At 36.1% G+C, this 22,413-nt stretch overlaps 1 pseudogene; it reads right to left on the bottom strand.

Annotated features, from left to right (window-relative positions):
* Window positions 1-16,321: 16,321 nt before the first annotated feature.
* On the bottom strand, window positions 16,322-17,576 carry LOC134734671 (26S proteasome regulatory subunit 4-like; annotated as a pseudogene).
* Window positions 17,577-22,413: the final 4,837 nt, after the last annotated feature.

Consider the following 22,413-nt stretch of genomic DNA (forward strand, 5'->3'; position numbering starts at 1 on the left):
AGAGAGAGAGAGATTGAGGGAGGGAGGGAAAGAGAGAGGAGACAAACAAAAAGAGAAGGAGGAATAAGGAGACAGGAGAAAGAAGATGAAAAGGGGTAGAGTGGGGAGGAAGGAGAGGGAGAAAGAGGAGAAAAGGCCTTAACCTGAAAAAACTAGGAAAAAGAAGTATATGGGACTTCAGAAAGAAATGCAGTTCTATTACTCTCAGATACCTGAACTATTGCGAATTAGGTTAAATAATTACTTCCATGAACTAGAGTTACTAGTAGCAAATTTAGGGACAGCTCTAAAATGATTTGTAATTATCTTTTTATTTGCTTATATCTAATAGAGAACTTTGAACATGTCTGAAATCAGGTTGAGTCAAGTTTATAAAATCCATTTGTTTGGGAATTTTTTTGGTTTTTCTTCCATAGATGAACTTAGATAAACTTCAGCTAAACCACTTTCCAATTATCACAGATTCCAACTAATAAAATCCAAATGATTGAGGTCTGGCTGCGTTCTTCATTCTCAAAACAAATTCAGTTCCCCCCTGTGGTTTTGTATTAAATGAAGCTGAAACACAATGTCGAAGAGTGATAGAAAATGAATGTAACTTGTCCTTCCTTTAATCTTGTTCTACATCCAATCATGTGCACCTGCCCTCCATGTTGCTTCGCTGGGATCTGGCTGCCAGGTGTCACTTCAGATACTGAGAACTAAATTGCCCACTGTCTCTCCACCAGAGGGTTGGCTCCTTGACAGCAAGGATGCTGTCTATATTGGTCATGCCAGGCCTGGGATGTCTCAGGGCATGATTTCTATTCATTGATAAACGTAGTTGACCTATCTGTCTCCTAGCTTGGCTTTTCCCATGGCTGCATATAATAGGCAGTGCCCCCTATTTACATCTAGATTCCTCTAGGTTGCCATCCTTGAACTGATTCTGGCATTAACGGTAACTTAGGACTATAGCTATAGTAAAGGTCTCATCATCTGAGCTGGCTTGTGTCCCGGACACCACTACTGACCGTACCTGTCCTGGTCTCAGCTCCACTTCATGATACTGCTTTCACAGCTGTATATCCATCTAAGGTGTTCCTGCTAAGTTCTTGATGATTACTCATGAGACCTTCTTTAGCTGAGCTACCAGAGAAGGGGCCAATACTAAATGTAACTTGATGTCATGTAAATAGACAAAACTACACATCTAATCTAAACTTCTGGCTCTAAAACCTTGTGCACTAAGAATCACCTGGAGATTAAATTACTTGACTTCACCTTCAGATAATCTGATTCACTAAGCCTTAGCGGGTAGCGGGGTGGAGTGCCTGAGAACTTGCATTTAATGAGCTAAATGATGATGATCAAGCGGTCCTAGACCACCTTTCAGAAACCAGACTTAACTTTTAGAGTCTTAGCCTCATTCTTTTTACTTCCAGTGTCTGTACATTTTTAAATTTTTATCTAGTTCCAGCATAAATTCCTGGGTTTCATTTTATTTAGCATGTCATATGACTTAAAATTAGGTCTGGCTAAAATGACTGAGGCTGGGGGTAAGAGAAAGCAATTATAACCAGAAAGATAAATCAGAAAACAAAACTATTCATATCAGGGTACTTAGTTTTATATTTGTAATGGTTAAAAAAAAACTTAAAAATATTAAGCCAAGAAACAGAAGAGCATCTAAAGACCCAATTGCTTTTTAAACTGCATTGATTCATGTGTTTTGAATTTAGAATGCTGGAGCTAAAATAGTAGTGTCAGCAAAGCCACTTGACTATTGAGCCATTGTCTGGAATATTCTGGCTGAGAGAGTCCCAGACCTGCTCTCAAATTCCTGCAAGTTGTCAGTTATCTCCAGGGCTATCATGAAGTTCTCAAAACTAATTTAATTTCAGTTTAATTTTATTTAAATAGAGCAATTTCTGTTTAATAAAACATTTATAGTTCAATAAAAAATATAAGTTACAAAATAATGTTGTCTATTCTTTCTTTTAAAAATAGTCGATAAATATTTAATTTGTTCTCTTTGTTTAGAAAAAAGTCTAAAAGCATATTCAGTAAAATTTCAGTAATGATTTTCTCAAGAGTACAAATGTGGATGAATCCAAATTTTCCTTTTTCTATTCAGTGTTTTTTTTTCTGACTTTTTCTAAATTAATATTTATTAATGTGTAACAAATACGAATTAGAGAAAAAGAAATCTCTTCCTGAACAGCATTTCTGAGTTAAACTTAATTTAAAATAGTTGGAAATTAATGTGCCAAATCTCAGCTCATAATCAATCTCACCATTTAATAAAATGTCTTTTAGTTTCTTTTATCCAGATTATTCTTCCCACAGGCAATATACAAAAATATACCTGGAATGACAAACCTCCCTTCTGTATTCTCTTTTGCTGTTGGTTAGCTTCCTTAGACATTTTTCCATAGGAGCATTTTCTCCTCTGTGCATAACCCACTCCACACAAAAGCATCATTTAAAATAGTTTTCCTTCTAATTTTAATAATGCATACAAATTTATAGACAATTTGGAAAAGATAAATAAAAATCACTCATAATTACACTAGCCAAAGTCACACTAAAATACTAGCAGATGTATTTTCTCGTGTGTGCGTGTGTGTGTGTGTGGTTGAGTGCAATTTACTAGGCACACTAGAATAAAATATATTATTGGGCCAGGACAAAACTATCTCAGTATAAATACAATAAAATAAGGCAGAAAACAAATGGTTGATTTGTACATATAATGATTTTATTTGTTATTTATTCAAATATCTCAAACCACATTAAAGAGCAAGTGACAAATTAGGAGAAATGTTTGTAACATACAAAATAGGGTTAAAACTTTAAAAAAAGACTAAAAATCACTGAGAAAAACATCAGGCCATCAAATAGAGATTAGGAGAGTGATTAGCCTGCTGTCTTGAAGATGACAAAATAAATGGTTTCACTAAGATAGAATTTCATTTATTTCTTATGTAAGAACAAAGAGAGTAACAGCTCCCTCCAGGTAGCTCTGCTCCATGTAGTCCTCGAGGTTTCCTTCATCTAATTGCTCTGTTTTCTCTGGAGCATTGTTCGTTTCTGCATATTTAAGCTGGTTGCTGCTTCACCTGGTTCCCATGCAGTGGCAATGAGGAGAGACAATCCAAGCAAGGGATTTCCTTTTAAACAAGAAAAGAGAGTATTGAAGACATATCTTCAACTCCATTTCCATTTGTGAAAATCTAGCCATATAGCCTTACTTGCTGCAAGAGAACCTGGAAAGTTATTCTCTAATTGGGATCTTACATGCCCAAGACAAAGGGAGAATAGATTTTTGAGGGTAGAACGAGGGCTCTTCTAGAAAGAACGGTTCAGAAAAGGATATGAACATATAAATATAAAAGACTAAATAAATGTAAACTAAAACAGTACAATGGCCATTTTTGGTCTACCAAATTGGTAAAGATTTCCACAAATGACAATCATTGCTGATGAGACTATAATAAAATGACCATTTTCAAGCATTGCTGATAAGAAGTGTAAATAGTTATTACCTTTCTAGAAAGCAATTTGGCCATGCATAGCAAAAGGTTTTTAAGTGTTTTCACTCTGATTCAATAATCTCATCTCAAGAAATCTAGTCTTACAAAATAATCAGAGATTAAGATAGAGAAAAGTAATAGAGAAAGAAATGTTCCACAAAAAGAGAATCATGAAATAATTTATGAAACAACCACACAGTGGAATATTATGCAGTCAATAGAATACTATTTTGAAGCTATGGGAAAATGTTCATGATGCAATGTTAGGAGAGGGAAAAGAATGATTCAAACTTCTGAATTAAGAATCATGTCAGCTTTGTTTAAAACAGATATATGACTAGAATTTAAAACACTACAATATAAGACTGGTTATATTTGAGAGACTTTTGCTTTCCTTATTTATTTTCTATAAATAATATATTTTCTGGAATTAGAATGTATTTTATAATTTTATAAAACAAAAGATTCTATTTAGAAATTACCACACAAAGCAGAAGATAAGGTCCTAGGACTGTCAGTCCTGGGTGAAGAGACAGGACTGCCTTCAGGCTTCAGAATGGACTTGGGATATACACACAAGAACATTGTTTTCAGAGAGGAAGTCACTGAGTCTGAAGGTATGTGATCTAAATAACCTCCAAGTTGTATGCTTTATAATTTTATCTCTGGTACACTACAACTATTGTGATATTATTTTCTCTATTTTATTTATTAAGAAACTTTTGGTTGCAAGTACCAGAAACCCAACTAAACACAAACTACAGAACCCATCATGAAGGTACAGAGCTATTTCATGGCATTCAATAATTGAAACATTTCAGAGACTCAGCAAGGTGATTGAACCAAGGTCTAGAAAGTTGTGGAGACTTGGCCTCTGCTTTTTCCAGATATCTGCTTTATTCTTCATTCTCTGTATAAATTGGCCTCTTCCTTTTCTCTCATTCACATCATAGACATAAGATGTTTGCTGATGTGTCTCAACTGCAAAGAATAGTTCATCTCAAAGAATACTATTAGGAGTACATCCAGGAACTGGATGTAATACTGTGTGTGAATACATGCAGGAACTGGATGTCATTCATAGCTAGGCCTTGATGTTCTGTTAAATACAAATGAGTCCACAGAGCACCAATATCAGACAAGACCACTCTGTTACTGTCCTATAGCACCTAAGGATTCTGAAGTGATACACAAAAAAAAAACAAGACACTTTATAGCCTTGTTTAAGCACAGACAAAAACAAGAACGCTGCAAACCACATAAATAACCAAACATCCCTCCATTTTGGCTTATATAAGTGTTAAGAACTATATATGTTTGCGCTCTCCCAAAATTCATATGTTGAAGCCCTGACCTCCAATATCATGGTAATAGGAGGTGGGGCCTGTGGGAGGTAATTAGGTTTAGATGAGGTCATTGGAGTGGGGTCTCCATAGTGGGACTATTGTCCTTCGAAAGAGACATGAGCTTCCTCTCTCCACCATGTGAGGACATAGTAAAAAGGCAGCTGTCTACCAGCCAGGAAGAGAGCCCTCACCATAACCTGACCATGCTGGCACCCTGATTAGGACTTCCAGCCTCCAGAATCATGGGAAATAAATTTCCATTGTGTAAGCCTTGGCATTTTGTCATACAAGCCCAAGCTAAGGTAATAAATGACTGCTTCTTTTCAAACTGCAGCTTTAACTTCCTTCTAGTCTTTTCTCTTTCTAGATAAAATTCAGTAAGATTCCCAGAGAATTACTTTTCCTGACAGCATCCATTCCAGAGCAAAGCCCTACTTCCTTAGATTCTTCCCAAATTACCTAACATGAATCCAAACACTGTAATAGGTTCTTTTGTGTCAACTCACTAAAATACCTCATGATTCTCCACAGTGTGCAGCTACCTTCATTGCAATGAGTAATAATAATTCATTCAACAACAGATATATTCCTGGCTGGAAAGCACTGACATAAAATACATACAGAGAGAGGTTTAGGAAATATCTGTCTGCTGAGAGGCTGTAAAGGCAATGGCCCTTCAATAGCCATGAGTACCCCTAACACCTAGATGTTAGATTCAAAATATCATTCTCCAATAAAAAAAACAACAGGATTCCTAGAGAAACGGCTAATTTGAAGACTCAGAGAGTGAAAATATCAGAGGAGCCTGGAACATCTTATAATGCCAGGAGGGAAAGCAGGGCTTTAATAAAGAACTGATGGGCATTTGTCCAAAGGATACAGGAGCCATCTTGAAGGGGCTCCTGACAGCCAAATTTGAGATAATTTGAACAGCAAAATAATAAAGATAGTAATGGATTATAATCCATAGAATAAGATAAGGCTCTATCAGTCCATACTGACATAAACAAATAAACATATGAGAAAGAACAGCTTTTTCTTACATTAGTATTCCAACTAATAAATGTAGAAGAAATGATGGAAATAGAAAATTATTATTTGGCAAACAATAAATATTTTAGGCAAGATTCACCAATTGGTTAAAAATATTAGTGGGCAAAAGTATAAATGAGATCTTCCAACAAGATACTTATTCATTACAAAGGGAAAAATAATAACTTTAGAGTGGAGAAAACAGGCAAACACAACCTTAATCATGTCATAAAAATTAACGTCAACTAGTAATGGGACAAATCTTAATCATGTGGTTCCTGATGCTTCACTGAAACAAACGCATCATTCCATCATAATCTTAATCATGAAGAAATATCTTACATGCCTAAATTGAAGAACATTCTACAAAAATAAGTAACTGGCCAATCCTCTTCAAAAGTGCCAAAATCGTAAAAGACAAAGAAAGAATAGGAGATTGTTCCAGATTAAAGGTGACATGAAAACTAATGGTAATGTACAATCCTAGACCAGAAAAAAACATTAATTGGTAAAATATGAATAAGAACTATAGATTAGATGATAATATTATATTAATTCAGTTTCCTAATTTGATAATTGTACTGTGGTTATGTATAATGTTAACATTTAAGAAATTAGGTTTTGGGTATTTGAGAATTCTATCAGGTTGGTGCAAAAGTACTATTCTGAACATTTTTATAAGTCTGAAATGATTTCAAATTAATTTTGAAATTAAAAAATACCAGGGCACGATGGCACATGCCTCTAGTCCCAGCTACTTGGGAGGCTGAGGCGGGAGGATGGCTTGAGTCCAGGAGCTGGAGTCCAGCTGGGCAACATAGCAAGACCCTGTCTCTTAAAAAAAAAATGCCCTACTTCTATGCATTCACCTTTGTTTTACCTGTGCATTAAATTAACAGAAAGGCAGTTAAACTTTAAACCTTCAAAAGTTACAATCTGTAAATACTTCTTCAGGGGGATAGTTTAGGCTTATGTTATATTAGAAAAATTGCAACAAAATATATACTATCTAAATGTCAAATTTCCTGCATGTTCAGCCTCAAAAATACTAGTGTTCATATTGTATACATTGGAAAGGTTTCCTGGGCAATTCTGCACATTCCAGCTTTTTCCTGTTTTATTCCTCCTATTTTCTTATATTTTCTAATTCCTTTCTACTTACCTGTATTGCATTTTCAATTGTTTATGTTGCACTTTTTATTTCTTAAATGACTGTGTTTTTCAACATTTTTCAAAAAATATATTTTAGCAAAATCAATTAATCAATCACAGAAATCACCCGTAATCCTATTCCATCTTTAAAATTATAAATGCATTTAAATATGTACAAATCAGCCATATGCATTCTTAATTTTATCAATGTTACAAACTAAAAATACGATTATAATTGTCATTATTTACGTTTGTCATGCCTAAGGCTATATCTACCCAAAGCCACAGAAAAATGTAATCAACCAGATGTTCAAGTCTTTAAAAAGAAGGTCAATATATGGCTATTAAAAACACCTGGTGTTTGTGGAGGTTATTTCAATCTACTCAAATGTTTAGCTTCATCTAAACACAGTGTGTCTCATCTCCCTGGGTAGATGAACACAGATGGTCTCACATTCTACTATCTCTGAGGTCCAAAAGGACCCCATACATATGTAATACCATAGATTGTTGACACCTCAAGATGAAAGGAAGTTCATATTAACGTTAACTAACAGTAGAATGCTTTGAAATAATCTTGATTGCCTTGACAAATCCTAGGAATGATGGTCAAAAACATAGTCTTAAAGAGATTTTCTCTTTATAGGAATTAATCAGCCATGGAATACAGTCCATCAAAGTTTGAAGCAACCCCAGTATCCTGGAGTGACTGTGTATTGACGTACTCAGAAAAAATACTTCTCTAGCAAATTGGAGGCAGAGATGGCAAACAGTAACACCAAGCACCTATCCCCAAAACTTCAGTGACAATGTAGGCCTTTAGTAGGTTTGAACATTGTCTTGTCTTCCATGAATGCCTCCCTATGAGAAGATGCCTCAGCTCTATAGTGGAAATCCTAAGGTATGTTATGAATGCCCTTGGTTAGCACAGCATTAACTGTGAAGGACTTTTATAATCAGAATTATGATTACATCTTAGTCAGCTGTAAGGCTCCCCCAGAAACCTATGTCTTAGCACCACAACCCCACTACATAAACCATATTTAGGTTTGGTGCCACCACTTATTGCACCGGTTCCTAGAAACTATGGAGTGAGGATAAGGGAGTGACAATTGTGAGAGAGTGTGTTTGAAAAAAAATGCTACTAGCTCCTGTAAACCTAAACCTACCCACCTTTTTCTGATAGTGCCTTGCCTCAGTTTAGAAGGTATAGTGTTTTTAGAGCTGAAGGAATGAGTGCAGATTATAGATATTTATATTCACTGCTGTCTTAGAAACAGCAACCTCAAATGCCAGGAACTCCTTAAAATAACCAAGAACATGGATCAAGCCATTCCATAAGAAATAACAGATTAGACCTGAAAAAAATTGAGTTATGCCATGTTGATTTTTAAGTACCTTTATTGAAACATAGTTGACATACAAATAAACTGTGAATATTTAAAGCATAAAACATGGTAAAATTTGACATATGATTACATCCATGAAATAGATGTAGTGGTTGCTATGGATTGGGGGAAGGATAGAGGGGAGTTGAAATAATCACTATAATCAAAATCATGAACATATCCCTATGACCCAAAAGCTTCCTCATGTCGCGTTTTTTCTATTGTGATAAATTATCCACAATAAAAATTTTACTATATTAACCATTTTTAAGTGCACAATACAGTGTTAACTATATGTACCTTGTATGCAATCTCTAGAACTTTTATCTTGACAAACTAAAATTAAAATTAAAATTCTGTACCCATTTAACAACTCCCCTTTATCCCTCCCCCAATCCCTGGCAACCACTACTCTACTCTCTGTTTCTAAGAGTTTGACTACTTTAGATACCTCATATAAGTGGAATCATGCAGTATTTGTCTCTTTGTGACTGTTTATTTCACTTAGCATAATGTCCTTGATGTTCATTGATTTTGTAGCATATGAGAGGATTTTCTTTTTAAAGGCTGAATAATATTACATTGTGAGTATATATTATATTCTAATTGTCCATTCATCTATCAATGGACATTTAGATTGCTTCAATTTATTGCCTATTGTGAATAATGCTTTAGTGAACGTAAGTGTGCAAATATCTCTTTGAGATCCTATTTTCAATCCTTTGGGATATATACCCGGAAGTGGGGTTTCTGGATTATATGTTAATTCTATTTTCAATTTTTTGAGGAATTGCCATATTGCTTTCCATAGTGGCTGTAGCATTTTACATTCACACTAGCAGTGCACAAGAGTTCCAATTTCTCCACCTCCTTCCTAACACTTTTTTGTTTTTTAAAAATAGTTGCCATTCTAATGGGTGTGATTTGAAATTTCCTGGTGATTAGAAATGCTGAACACCTTTTCATACACCTGTTGATCATTTATATGTCTTCTTTGGGGAAATGTCTATTTAATTCCTTTGCCAATTTTTTAATTGGGTTATTTGGGTTTTTGCTATTGAGTTGTAGGTGTTCTTTATAAATTCTGGATGTTAACCCTTTATCAGATTAATGGTTTAAATTATTTTCTCCCATTCTGTAGATTGCTTTTTTACTCTGTTGTTTCCTTTGCTGTGCAGAAGTTTTTAAGTTAGATGTAGTCCCATTTGTGTATTTTTGCTTTCAGTGTCATATCCAATAAATCAGTGCCAAATCCAATGTCAGAAAACTTTTCCCCTATGTTTATTTTTTGGGTTTTTATAGTTTTATGTATTATACTTGCAACTTCAGTTCAATTTTAATTAAATTTTTAAATATGGTGTAAGGTAAGACTCTATTTTTTTTGCATGTGGATATTCAGTTTTCCTCAATACCGTATGACAGAGAGACAATTTTCTTCTCATTGTGTGTTCTTGACACCCTTATGAAAGATCAGTTGACCGTGTATTTGTCAATTTATTTCCAAGTTCTCTATTCTTTTCAATTGGACTATATGTTTGTTTTTATACCAGTATCACACTGTTTTGATAACTATAACTTTGTAATATGTTTTGAGAGCAGGAAGTATGAGACTTACAGCTTTATTTTTCTTTCTCAAGTTTATTGTGGTTATCAGGGATCTTTTCAGATTTCGCACAAATTTTAAATGTCTTTTCTTTCTATTTCTACAAAAAAAAAGCCACTTGGATTTTATTAAGGATTGCATTAAATCTGCAGATAGCTTTGTATAACATTGACATTTCAACAATATTAGGTCTTCCAATCCATGATGGGATGTCTTTCTATTTCTTTGTATTTTTACAGCAATATTTTGTTGTTTTCAGTGTGTAAGTCTCTCACCTCCTTGGTTAAGTTTCTTCCTAATTATGTTATTCTTTCTTATGCTACTGTGAATAGGATTAAATTTTTTTCTTTTCATATTTTTCGTTGTTAATGTACAGAAATATGGTGGTTTTTTGTGTTAGTTTTGTATCCTGCAACTTTGCTAAATTAATCTAGTAGTTCTAACAGTTTTTTGTGTGGAATTGTTAGGATTTTCTACATATAAGGTCATATCTTCTGTAGAGATAATTTATTTCTTCCTTTCTAACTTGGATATTTTTATTTTTTCTTTTCTTATTTTTTTCTTTTCTAACTGCTCTAGCTTAGACTTCCACTACTACATTTAATAGAAGTGGCAAGAGATGTATCATTGCCTTGTTCCTGATATTAGAGGGAAAGCTTTCAGTTTGCCATGATGTTAGCTGTGAGCTTTTAATACATAGCCTTTATTATGTTAAAGTAGTTTCCTTCTATTCCTAGTTAAATGAGAATTTTTATCATGAAAGGCTGTGGCATTTTTTCAAATGCTTTTTCTGCATCAATTGATATGATTATGTTGCTTTTGTCCTTCATTGTGTTAATGTGGTATATTACATTGATTGATTTTTATATGTTTAACCATCCTTGAATTCCAGGAATGGATACCATTTAGTTAAAATGTATACTTTTTTAATATGTTGAATTCAGTTTTTTACTAGTATTTTGCTGAGAATGTTTGCATCAATATTTATCAGGAATATTAGTCTGTAGTTTTCTTTTTTTGTAATATATTTACCTGACTTTGTTATTAGAATAATGCTGGCCTCATAAAATGAGTTTGGAAGTCTTCTCTTGAATTTTTGGGAGACAATTTGAGAAGGATTTGCATTAATTATTTTTTAAATGGTTTTTAAACTTCTTCAAAAATGTCATATCATTCTAGGCTTCTATTTGTTCTAAGGTTTTTGACTGCTGATTAAATCTCCTTATTCATTGTAGATCTGGTCAGTTTTTTTTTTTTTTTTTTTTTTTTTTAATGGAGTCTCGTTCTGTCACCCAGGCTAGAGTGTAATGGTGTGGTCTTGGCTCACTGCAATCTCCACCTCCTGGATTCAAGCTATTCTCCACCTCCTGGATTCAAGCTATTCTCCTGCCTCAGCCTCCCAAGTTGCTGAGACTACAGGCACATACCACCATGCCCAGCTAATTTTTGTATTTTTTAGTAGAGATGGGGTTTCACTATATTGGCCAGGCTGGTCTCAAACTCCTGACCTCACGATCTGCCCACCTCGGCCTCCAAAAGTGCTGGGATTACAGGCGTGAGCCACCGCGCCCATCCCAGATTTTAAAATTTCTTCATGATTCAGTCTTGGTAGATAGTATGTTTCTAGAAATTTTTCCATTTCTTCCAGCTTATTCAACTTGTTGGTGTATAATTGTTCATAGTAGTTTGTTTTGATCCTTTTTATTTCTGCAGCATCAGTTATACTGTCTCATTTCTAATTTTTGTAATTTGAGCCTTCTTTCTTTTTTCTTAGTCAAGCTAAAGGTTTGTCAATTTTATTGATCCTTTCAAAAATTAATTCTTAGTTTCATTGATTTTTTTCTATTCTTTATTTTTTATTTCTCTTGAATTCTTTTCTATTTCCTTTCTTCTGCTAACTTTGAGCTTAGTTTGTTCTTTCCCTTGTTCCTTGAGGTTTAAGTCAAGCTGTTGATTTGAGATCTTCCTTCTTTTTTAATGTGCACATTTACTGCTATAAACTTTTCTCATAGTTCTGCTTTTAGTGCATCTCATAAATTCCTGTATGTTTTCAATTTTGTTTGTCTCAAGCTGTTTTCTAATTTTTTTTCTGATTTTTTTCTTTGACTCATTGGTTTTTCAAGAAGTGTTGTTTAATTTCCACATATTTTTCTTTTTTTCCATTTTTCTTTTGCTATCAATTTCTAGTTTTACTCCACTGGGGTCATGAAATATACTTGGTATAATTTCAATCTTCTTAAATTTGTTAAGGAATTGAAATTCATTTAATGGCCCAACATATAGTCTATCATTGAGAATGTGCCACATCCATCTGAGGAGAGTGTGTATTCTGCTGTTGTTGGGGGGAGTGTGCTGCATGGGCTTAACTGTTCTACAGTTTTGTTTAAGTCTTCTGTTTCTTTTTTATGTGTAAATATATTTTTAAATTTCATTTTTAATTATAAATTAACAAATTATAGTTGTATATATTTATGGATTACGAAGTGACATTATGATTTATAAACACCATATGAAATAATTATATCAAGTGAATTAGGATATCCATCACCTCAAATACTTATCATTTTGTGTGTGTGTGTTGAGAACATCTGATGAAATTTACTCTTAGTGATTTGGAAATCTATGATACATTAATATTTACTGTAAATGCACCATACCATGCAATAAGTCTCAAAGAGAAAAACCTCATGTCTAACGAGGCTTTGTACCCTTTAACATTACCTCCTTATTTGCTTACTAACACCCCCAGCCTCTGATGACCACCATTCTATTCTTTGCTTCTTTGTGTTCTATTGTTTTATATTCCACATATAAGTGAGAACATGTGCTGTTTATCTTTCTTTGTCCTTGGATTATTGCTTATTTTACTTAGCATAGGGTTCTCAAATTTGTCCATGTTGTTGCAAAAGACAAAATCTTTCTTTCCTTTTTTGTTTAGACACAGGGTCTCACTGTCACTCAGGCTGAAGTTCAGTTGCACCTTCTTAGCTCAATGCAGCCTCAAACTTCTGCCTCAAGTGATCCTCCTGCCTCAGTAGCTGGGACTACGGATGCATGCTTCCAAACCTGGCTAATTTTTAAATTTTTGGTAGAGGCCCGATCTTCCTATGTTGGCCCAGGCTCATCTCTAACTCCTGGCCTCAAACGACCCTCCTGCCTTGGCCTCCCAAAGTGCTAGAACTACAGGTGCAAGCCACACTAGGCCTTCTTACTTTTTTAAGGCTCAATAATATTCAATTTTGTATATATACCACATTTTCTTTATCCATTCATCTTTTGATAGACACTTAGATTGACTCCATATCTTGTCTCTTATGAATAGTGCTGCAGTGAACATGGGAGTGAAAACATCTTTTTGACATATTGATTTCAAATCCTTTGGGTAAATACCCAGAAGTGTGGTTGCTGGATCATATGGTAATTCTATTTTTAGTGTTTTGAGGAACCTCCATACAGTTTTCTACAAGACTGTCCTAATTTATATTAATTTTTGCCAGCAGTCTACATGGTTCCTTTTCACCACATCCTCACCGACGCTTATATTTTTGTTTTCTCTTTATTAATCTGTCTGGTTGGTGTATTCGTTATTGAAGTATTAACATCTCCTGTTATTATTAGGTGTCAAGTTGCCCAGGGTCTGCCCCCAGCCTAACTGCTCTCTGCACTCAGATGTTCTCTTCTCTCCCTCTCTGCTGTGTCATTCTGCTGTTGGTCTGCTGGACTGCTGGCTTGCTGGTCTGCTGGTATCCTGGTCTGCTTCTGGACCCTGGGACTCGGGGTTTATATGGGTGCAGAATAGAGGGTGTGGCAGAGCAAATGGTAACTTTTGGGGCATGAAATCAGAAATGCTTGTTTTCATTTAGGGCCAAGAGTCTTCAGGCTTGAGGGTGAGGCTTTATCTGGGAAACCACTGTGTTCTACGCAGTGTTTCCCTGTCTCCTGTCCCTATCAGTTTCATCCATGTTGTTGCAAAAGACTGAATCTCATTCTTTTGTGGCTGAAATGTGGTTTATAGGTACCACATTTCTTTATCCATTCATCAGTTAATGGACACTTAGGTTGCTCCAAAATCTTGGCTATTGTGAACAGTGCTGCAACAAACATGGCAGTGCAGATATCTCCTCAACATCCTGATTTCCTTTCTTTTGGGTACATACCCAGCAGTGGGATTGTCAGATAATATGCTAGCTCTATTTTTAGTTTTTTGAGAAACCTTTCTCTTTTTTAGAAACTGTTCTCCATAGTGGTTGTACCCATTTACATTCCCACCAGCAATATATGAGGGTTCACTTTTCTCCACATCCTTACCAGCATTTGCTTTTGCCTGTCTTTTGGAAATAAGTCATTGTAACTGAGGTGAGATGATATCTCACTGTAATTTTGATTTGCATTTCTCTGATAATCAATGATGTTGAGCACTTTTTCATATGTCTGTTTGTCATTTGTATGTCTTCTTTTAAGAAATGTCTGTTCAAACCTTTTGGCCATTTTTAAATTGGATTATTAATTTTTTTCCTATAGAGTTGTTTAAGCTCCTTGTATATTCTGGTTATTAATCCCTTGTCAAGTGGAGAGTTTGCAAATATTTTCTCCAATTCTGTGGGTTGTCTCTTCACTTTGTTGATTGTTTTCTTTGCTGTGCAGAAGCTTTTTAACTTGATATGATAACATTTGTCCATTTCTGCTTTGGTTGCCTGTATCTTTGGGGTACTACTCAAGAAATTGTTTTGTATACCAATGTCCTGGAGAGTGTCCCCATTGTTTTCTTTTAGCTGCTTCATGGTTTGAGGTCTTAGATTTAAGTCTTTAATCCATTTTGATTTGATTTTTGTATATGGCAAGAGATAGAGGTCTAGTTTCATTCTTCTGCATATGAATATCCAGTTTTCCTAGCACCATTTGGATATACACTTTTCCCAGTGGATGTTCTTGGCAACTTTGTCAAAAATGAGTTCACTGTAGGTGTATAGATTTGTTTCTGGGTTATCTATTGTGTTTAGTTTGTAATGTATCTGTTTCTATGCCAGTACCATGCTGTTTTGGTTATTACAGCTCTGTATAATTTGAAGTCAGGTAATATGATTCCACCAGTTTTGTTCTTTTTGCTTAGGATAGCTTTGACTATTCTGGGTCTTTTGTGATTCTATATACAATCTAGGGTTGTTTTTTCTTTTGTGGTGAAAAAATGTCATTGGTATTTTGATACGGATTACATTGAACCTGTAGGTTGCTTTGGGTAGTATGGACATTTTAACGATATTGATTTTTCCAATCCATGAACATGGAATATCTTTCCAATTTTTGGTGTCCTTTTCAATTTCTTTCATCAGTGTTGTGCAGCTTTCATTGTAAAGATCTTTCACTTGCTTGGTTAATCCCTAGATATTTAATTTTATTTGTCACTATTGTAATTAAGAATACTTTATTTCATTTTCAGATTGTTCACTGTTGTCATATAGAAATGCTACAGATTTTTGTATATTGATTTTGTATCCTGCTACTTTACTGAATTTATCAATTTTAACAGTTTTTGGTGGCATCTTTAGAGTTTTCCAGGTATAAGATCACGTCATCTGTAAACAAGGATAATTTGCCCTCTTTTCCAATTTGGATGCCCTTTATTTCTTTCTCTTATCTGATTACTCTAGCTAGGACTCCCACTACTGTGCCGAATAACCGTGGTGAAAGTGAGCATTCTTGTCATGTTTCAGATCTCAGAGAAGTCTTTTAGTTTTTCCACACTTAGTATGATACTAGCTATCAGTCTGTTGTATATGGCATTTATTATGTTGAGGTACATTCTTTCTGTACCCAGTTTTTCAAGGGTTGTTATCATGAAGGGATGTTGAATATTATCAAATCTTTTCTCAGCATCAATAGAAATGATCATCTTTTTGTCCTTCATTCCGTTGATATGATGTGCGTGTTGAACCAACCTTGCATCCCAGGAAGAAATCCCACTTGATATGATGAATAATTTTTTTAATGTATTGTTGAGTATGGTTTGCTGGTATTTTGTTGAGGAATTTTTCTTTTTTCTTTTCCTTTTTTTTTTTGTTTGTTTATGAAAGAGCACACTTTATTGGGAAGCAGAGTGCTGCACAGTGACCAACAGATGATGGTTGCCCAAAGGGCACTTACACATCATACTCCAAAAGACACGTAGGATTTTTTGCTAATAAAAATCAACAGAAACAGAGATTCCACTGGGCAACTCCCCCAACCTCATCCCTTTCAGGGGTCAGGATATCTCCCAACCACTTTCCTAATGGCAGCTGTGGTTCACTAGAGATAGAGCCCCTCGGGGGAGCCTTCCTGTTTCTTATAAAGAAGATTTTCTTTAGATTTTTTTGAAGTCTTCATTTGTTACTTTCATTCTACATTCTCTTAAGGCCACAGACCAGCGTCTCTACATGTTGTCTTGATGTCAGCACCAGAGAGGTCATCTTTAGCCATAATCAAATCATCCAGAGTTACATCATCAGCCAGCATCATCCTGCTTGTGTGAATCTGAAAGATGTGCTTCTTAGTCTTTTCATCAGGCAGGGGGAACTCGATCTTTCTGTCAATGTGGCCTGGTCTGATAAGTGCTGATAACTTTCACATCTCTCCTAGAATCAAATTCACCCAACTAGTTCAACAGTTTCAACATTGTTCAGTGAATGAATTTCTTTCTCACCACCAGAATTTGAGTCATATATTTTTGTTCCAATGGCATCAATTTCATCAATAAACACAATGGACGGTGCATGTTCTTCACACTCAAAACAATTTCCATACGAATTTAGGCCCATCACCTAGGTACTTCTGAATAAGTTCAGAGCCAATGACTCTCAAGAAAGTGGCCAAGGTTTGGTTTCCTACTGCCATGGCTAACAAGGTTTTACCTGTGGCAGGTGGACCATAGAGAATGACCCCCTTAGGAGGCTTTATACCCATCTCTTCATAATATTCAGGATGGGTTAGAGGAAGCTCCACAGATTCCTTAATTTCCTAAATTTGGTTGTCCAACACCCCAGTATTGGCACAGGTCTCCTGGGGGGACTTTTCCCATCACTGGGATGAGGGGATCCATGTCATCCATCAGCACCCCATCACAGCATGCACCTTGTGGCTGAGCAAGACCAAGCATCCAGGTTTCAGCAGATCCTTGTCTACAAATGAAAAAAATGCTGACATAGTGTTCTAGGCCCACAGATGTAGACATGGTGGTCATTGATGATCTCTAACAAAGTTCCTACTGACATTGGGGTCCCCCTCAGATCATCCACTTTTGATCTTTCCTCCTCTTGCTTTTCTTCTAATGGTTTCATTAGTTTCTGGTTTCTAATTAATTATCCCTCCATGAGAAGATAGTCTTTCATTCTCTTTAACTTCAGTAATTTTAATGGGCACTGAGTGTTAGGTGTCAACAGTAGCAGTTTGCTGGCAGCATCTGGTTCCTTTATTTTCTTCTTCTTTTTGCCCACTCTAGTTGGTACAGGAGGTTCATATTTCTTTTTCTTGTCCTTGTCATCTTTCTTACCACCTCCAGGAACATGACCACACTCTGACTTTGACCCATCTTGCCTTGGCCACTTGAGCTGAGGATTTTTTCATCAATAGTCATCAGAGATATTGACCTATAGTTTTTTTTTTTTTTTAATGTTTCTTTGTCTGGTTTTGGTATCAAGATAATACTGGCCTCATAGGATGAGTTCACTCAACATTGGTGCACCCGAATATATAAAGCAAATGTTTGTATGTGTGTGTGTGTGTATATATATATACACACACACACATATACATATATACACATATACATATATACACACATATACATATATACATATATATACACATATGTGTGTGTGTATATATATGTGTGTGTGTAAATATATATACATATATACACACACATTCATAGATATATTTCAAATAGTTAAATCCTCTCATTGATTTGATCCCTTTATCATTATACAACGACCTTCTTTGTCTCTTCTTATAGTATTTGTGTTGAAATCTATTTTTTCTGTTATAAGTATAGGTAATCCTGCTTTTTTTTATTTCCATTGTCATGGAATATCTTTTTTCATGCCTTTGTTTTCAGTCCATGTGTGTCTTTATAGATGAAGTGTGTTTCTTGTAGGCAACAGACTATTTGGTCTTGTTTCTTCATCCATTCAGCCACTCTGTTTCTTTTGAGTAAAGAGTTTAGTTTATTTACCTTCAATATTATTATTGATAAGTAAGAACTAACTCCTGCCATTTTGTTATTTGTTTACTGGTTGTTTTGTGGTCTTCTTTTCTTTTTCCTCCTCTCCTCTCCTCTCCTCTCCATTTTTCTTTTAGTAAAGGTGATTTTCTCTGGTGATGTGATTTAGTTTCTTGCTTTTTATTTTTTGTGTAGTTGTTGTTTGTTTTCTGTTCTGAGGTTACCACAAGGCTTGCAAATACTATCTTATAACCTATTATTTTAAGCTGATAACACTGTTTGCATAAAAGAAATAAGCAAAAAGAAAACTAATAAAAACTCTACACCTTAACTTCATCCCCCAGCTTTCAAACTTTTTGTTGTTTCTATATATATCTTATTGTACTGTCTATGTCTTAAACAGTTATAGTTATTATTTTTGATTAGTTCATCATTTATTCTTTCTACTTAAGAGTAGCTTACACAGCACAGTTAGGTGTTATAATATTCTGTGCTTTTCTGTGTGCTATTACCAGTGAGTTTTGTTACCCTCAGATGATTTCTTATGGCTCATTAATGGTTCTTTTCTTTCTGATTAAAGTATTCTCTTTAGCATTTCATGTAGGGCAGGTCTGGTGTTGAAATCCCTCAGCTTTTGTTTGTCTGGGAAAGTCTTTCTTTCTTCTTCATGTTTTAAGGACATTTTTTACCAGGCATATTATTCTAAGGTAAAAGTGTTTTTTTTCCTTCAGCACTTTAAGTATGTTATGCCAGTCTCTCCTGGCCTGTAAGGTTTCCACTAAAATGTCTGCTGCAAGATGCAAGACATATTGGAGCTTCATTGTATGTTAGTTGTTTCTTTTCTTTTCTTTTTTTTTTTTTTGATTCTTTCTTTATCCTTGACCTTTGGGAGTTTGATTATTAAATGCCTTGAGGTAGTCTTCTTTGGGTTAAATCTGCTGGGTATTTTATAACCTTCTTGTACTTGGATATTGATATCTTTCTCTGCATTTGGGAAGTCCTTTCTTATAATCCTTTTGAATAAACTTTATACCCCTATCTCTTTCTCTACCTCCTCCTTAAGGCCAGTAACTCAGATTTATCCTTATGAGGCTATTTTCTAGAGCCTGTAGGCATGCTTCATTGTTTTTTATATTCTTTTTTCTTTAGTCTCTTCTGACTGTGTATTTTCAGATAGGCTGTCTTCAAGCTCACTAATTCTTCCTTCTGCTTTTGGTATCAAGTATTAGTTATTCTTGATAATTAAGACTAGTTATTCTTGATAATTCTGCTATTAAGAGACTCTGATGCACTCTTCAGTATATCAATTTTACTTTTCACTCCAGAATTTCTGCTTGATTCTTTTTAATTATTTTAACTTCTTTGTTACATCTGATAGAATTCTGAATTCCTTCTCTGTGTTATCTTGAATCTGTTTGAGTTTCCTCAACATAGCTATTCTGAATTCTTTCAAAGGTCACATATCTCTGTTTCTTCAGAATTGGTCCTTGGTGCTTTATTTAGTTCATTTGGTGAGGTTATGTTTTCCTGCATGGTATTGATACTCGTAGGTGTTCATCTGTGTTTGGGCATTAAAGAGTTAGTTATTTACTGCAGCCTTTGTAGTCTGAGCTTATTTGTACCCATTCTTCTTTGGAAGGCTTTCAAGATGTTATAAAGGACTTGGGTGTTGTCATCTAAGTTTCTGCTTTAGGGAGCGCCCCAAGCTCAGTAGTGTTGTGGTTCTTTCAGACTTGTAGAAGTACCACCTTGATTGTCTGGAACAAAATCTAGAAGAATTCTCCAGATTATCAGGCAGAGACTCTTATTACCTTCCCTTACTTTCTCCCAAACAAATGTAGTCTCTCTTTCTGTTCTGAGCAAACTGAAGCTGGATGTGGAGTGACAAAAGCACCCCTGTGGCCACCACCACTAGGACTATGCTGTGTCGGACCTGAAGCCAGCACAACACTGGGTCCCATCCAAGGCCTACTGTAACCATTCCTTGGCTACTGCCTATGTTTGCTCAAGGCTATGGGGCTCTATAATCAGCTCTACAATCAGCAAGTGATGAAACTAGTCAGGCTTATGTCTTTCCCTTCAAGTCAGTAAGTTCCTCCAGGCCCCAGGTGGGTCCAGAGTTGCCATTACAGGAGCCAGGAACTAGAATTAAACCTCAGAAGTCTACCTGGTGTTCTATTATCCTGTGGCTGAGTACAAAATACTGTACTCAAACCAGATTATACAGCCCTTCCCACTCTTCCTTCCCCTTTTCCAAGGCAGAGGTCACCTCATGACCGCCACCACCACAGGTCACAGGGAGTACTGCCAGACTACCGCTAATGTTCCCTTAAGGCCCAAGGGCTACTTAGTCAGCTTATAGTGAATTCTGCCTGGCCTAGGATTTACCCTTAAGGGCAGTGGGATCCCCTCCAGCCCAGGGAAGGTCTAGAAATGATGTTCAAGAGTCAAGTCCTGGAATCAGGCACCACATGAGCCCCTTTGATCGTATATCCCCCTGTGGTCAAGCTTTTACCTAAGGCATAAGACAAAGTTCTCTTTACTTTTCCCTGTACTTTACTCAAACAGAAGGATTCTTGCCCTGTAATCACTACAGCTGGGAAGGCACTGAGTCTCAACTGAAGCCAGCAAGTCTCAGAGTCACATCAAAGACCTATGATATAGTACCTGGGTATCACTGTGGGTTATTCAGTGCCCAAGGGCTCTTCAGTTAGCGGGTGATGAATCCTGCCAAGGCTGGGTTATTCCTGTCAAAGCGATGAGTTCCCTTCTGGCCCAGGTTGTGTCTAGAAATGCCATCCAGAAGCTAGGGACTGGAAAAGGGGGCATCACAATTCTGACTAGTGCCAGATCCTGCTGTGGCTGATCCGGTATCTAAGGTACAAGACAAAGTCCTCCCACTCTTCCCTCTCCTCTCCTGAAATGAGAGGAAAGGGTCTCTTTTGGAGCTGTGAGCTGTGCAGCCTGGGTTTAGGGGAGGAGAAATGCCAGTGCTCCAGCTGGTGTCTCAGTAGATCACATGCCTTCCAAGTCCACTGGCTTTGGGCCCAGTTCAGCACTAGGACTCATTCAACAGTTGCAGTTCTTGTGACCTAGTCTGCCTTTCTTTACTTAGAGACTCAGAGCACTTTAGCCTGCAGGGGTGAGGTTGGTGGGAACTCAAGGTCCTACCACTGGGATCAGTGATTTCCCTCTGGCTAGGACTGATTTAAATTCTACCTTCATTGTTGGGCATCAGATGAGTTTGGTCTGTTTTTGCTTTCTGCTTTAAGAAACCAGCACTGAATTTAATGCCTCACAATTGTGCTCTGCCATTCTCCAGCACACGGAATCATTCTCCACCCCATGCTGCCACTGCCAGGGGACAGGGGGCGGGGGTGGTGTTGATAATTAAAGACTGCTTTTCCTACTTCTTCAGTGCCTCTTCCAGTGATATGAAGTTAAAACCAGGTACTATTAATGCTTACCTCATTTTTTGGTTCTTTTGAAGATTCTTTTTTTGTGTAGTTAGTTATCAGATTGGTGTCCTTTCAGAGGGGATAATTGGTGGAGCCTTCTATTCCACCTTCTTGCTTCCCACCAAGCCTGCATGGAACATTTTTTTGGTATATATTTACTCTTAATCTATGTATGTTTGTCTTTTTTTGAGATAGGATCTAACTCTGCACCCAGGCTGGAGTGAAGTGGTGTGAAAATGGCTCACTGCAGCTTCAACCTCCCAAGCTCAATCGATCCTTCCACCTCAGCCTCCAAAGTAGCTTGGACTACAGGCATGTGCCACCATGCCTGGCTAATTTTTGTACTTTTTGTAGAGATGGGGTCTTGCCATGTTGCCCAGGCTGGTCTCAAATTCCTGGGCTCAAGCAATTTTTCTGCTTTGGCTTCCCAAAGTGCTGAGATTACAGGTGTGAGATACTGCATCCTGCCTTCATTTTCCTTTTTAATCCCTACTTCCCACTTCCTCTTGCTTCTGCCATATCCTATTTTTCAGACAACAACTGATCTACTTTCTTTCACTTTGGATTTATTTGAATTTTCTATAAATTTTATAAATGGAATCACATAATATATGGTCATTTTTGCCTAGTTTATTTCATTAGCATAATTATTTTGCTAATTAGGAAGGAAAAAAATAAATAAAAGACATCCAGATTAGAAGTGAAGGAGTAAAGTGGTCTTTATT

Source organism: Symphalangus syndactylus, chromosome 12, assembly GCF_028878055.3.
Source record: "Symphalangus syndactylus isolate Jambi chromosome 12, NHGRI_mSymSyn1-v2.1_pri, whole genome shotgun sequence".
NCBI classification, from domain to species: Eukaryota; Metazoa; Chordata; class Mammalia; order Primates; family Hylobatidae; genus Symphalangus; species Symphalangus syndactylus.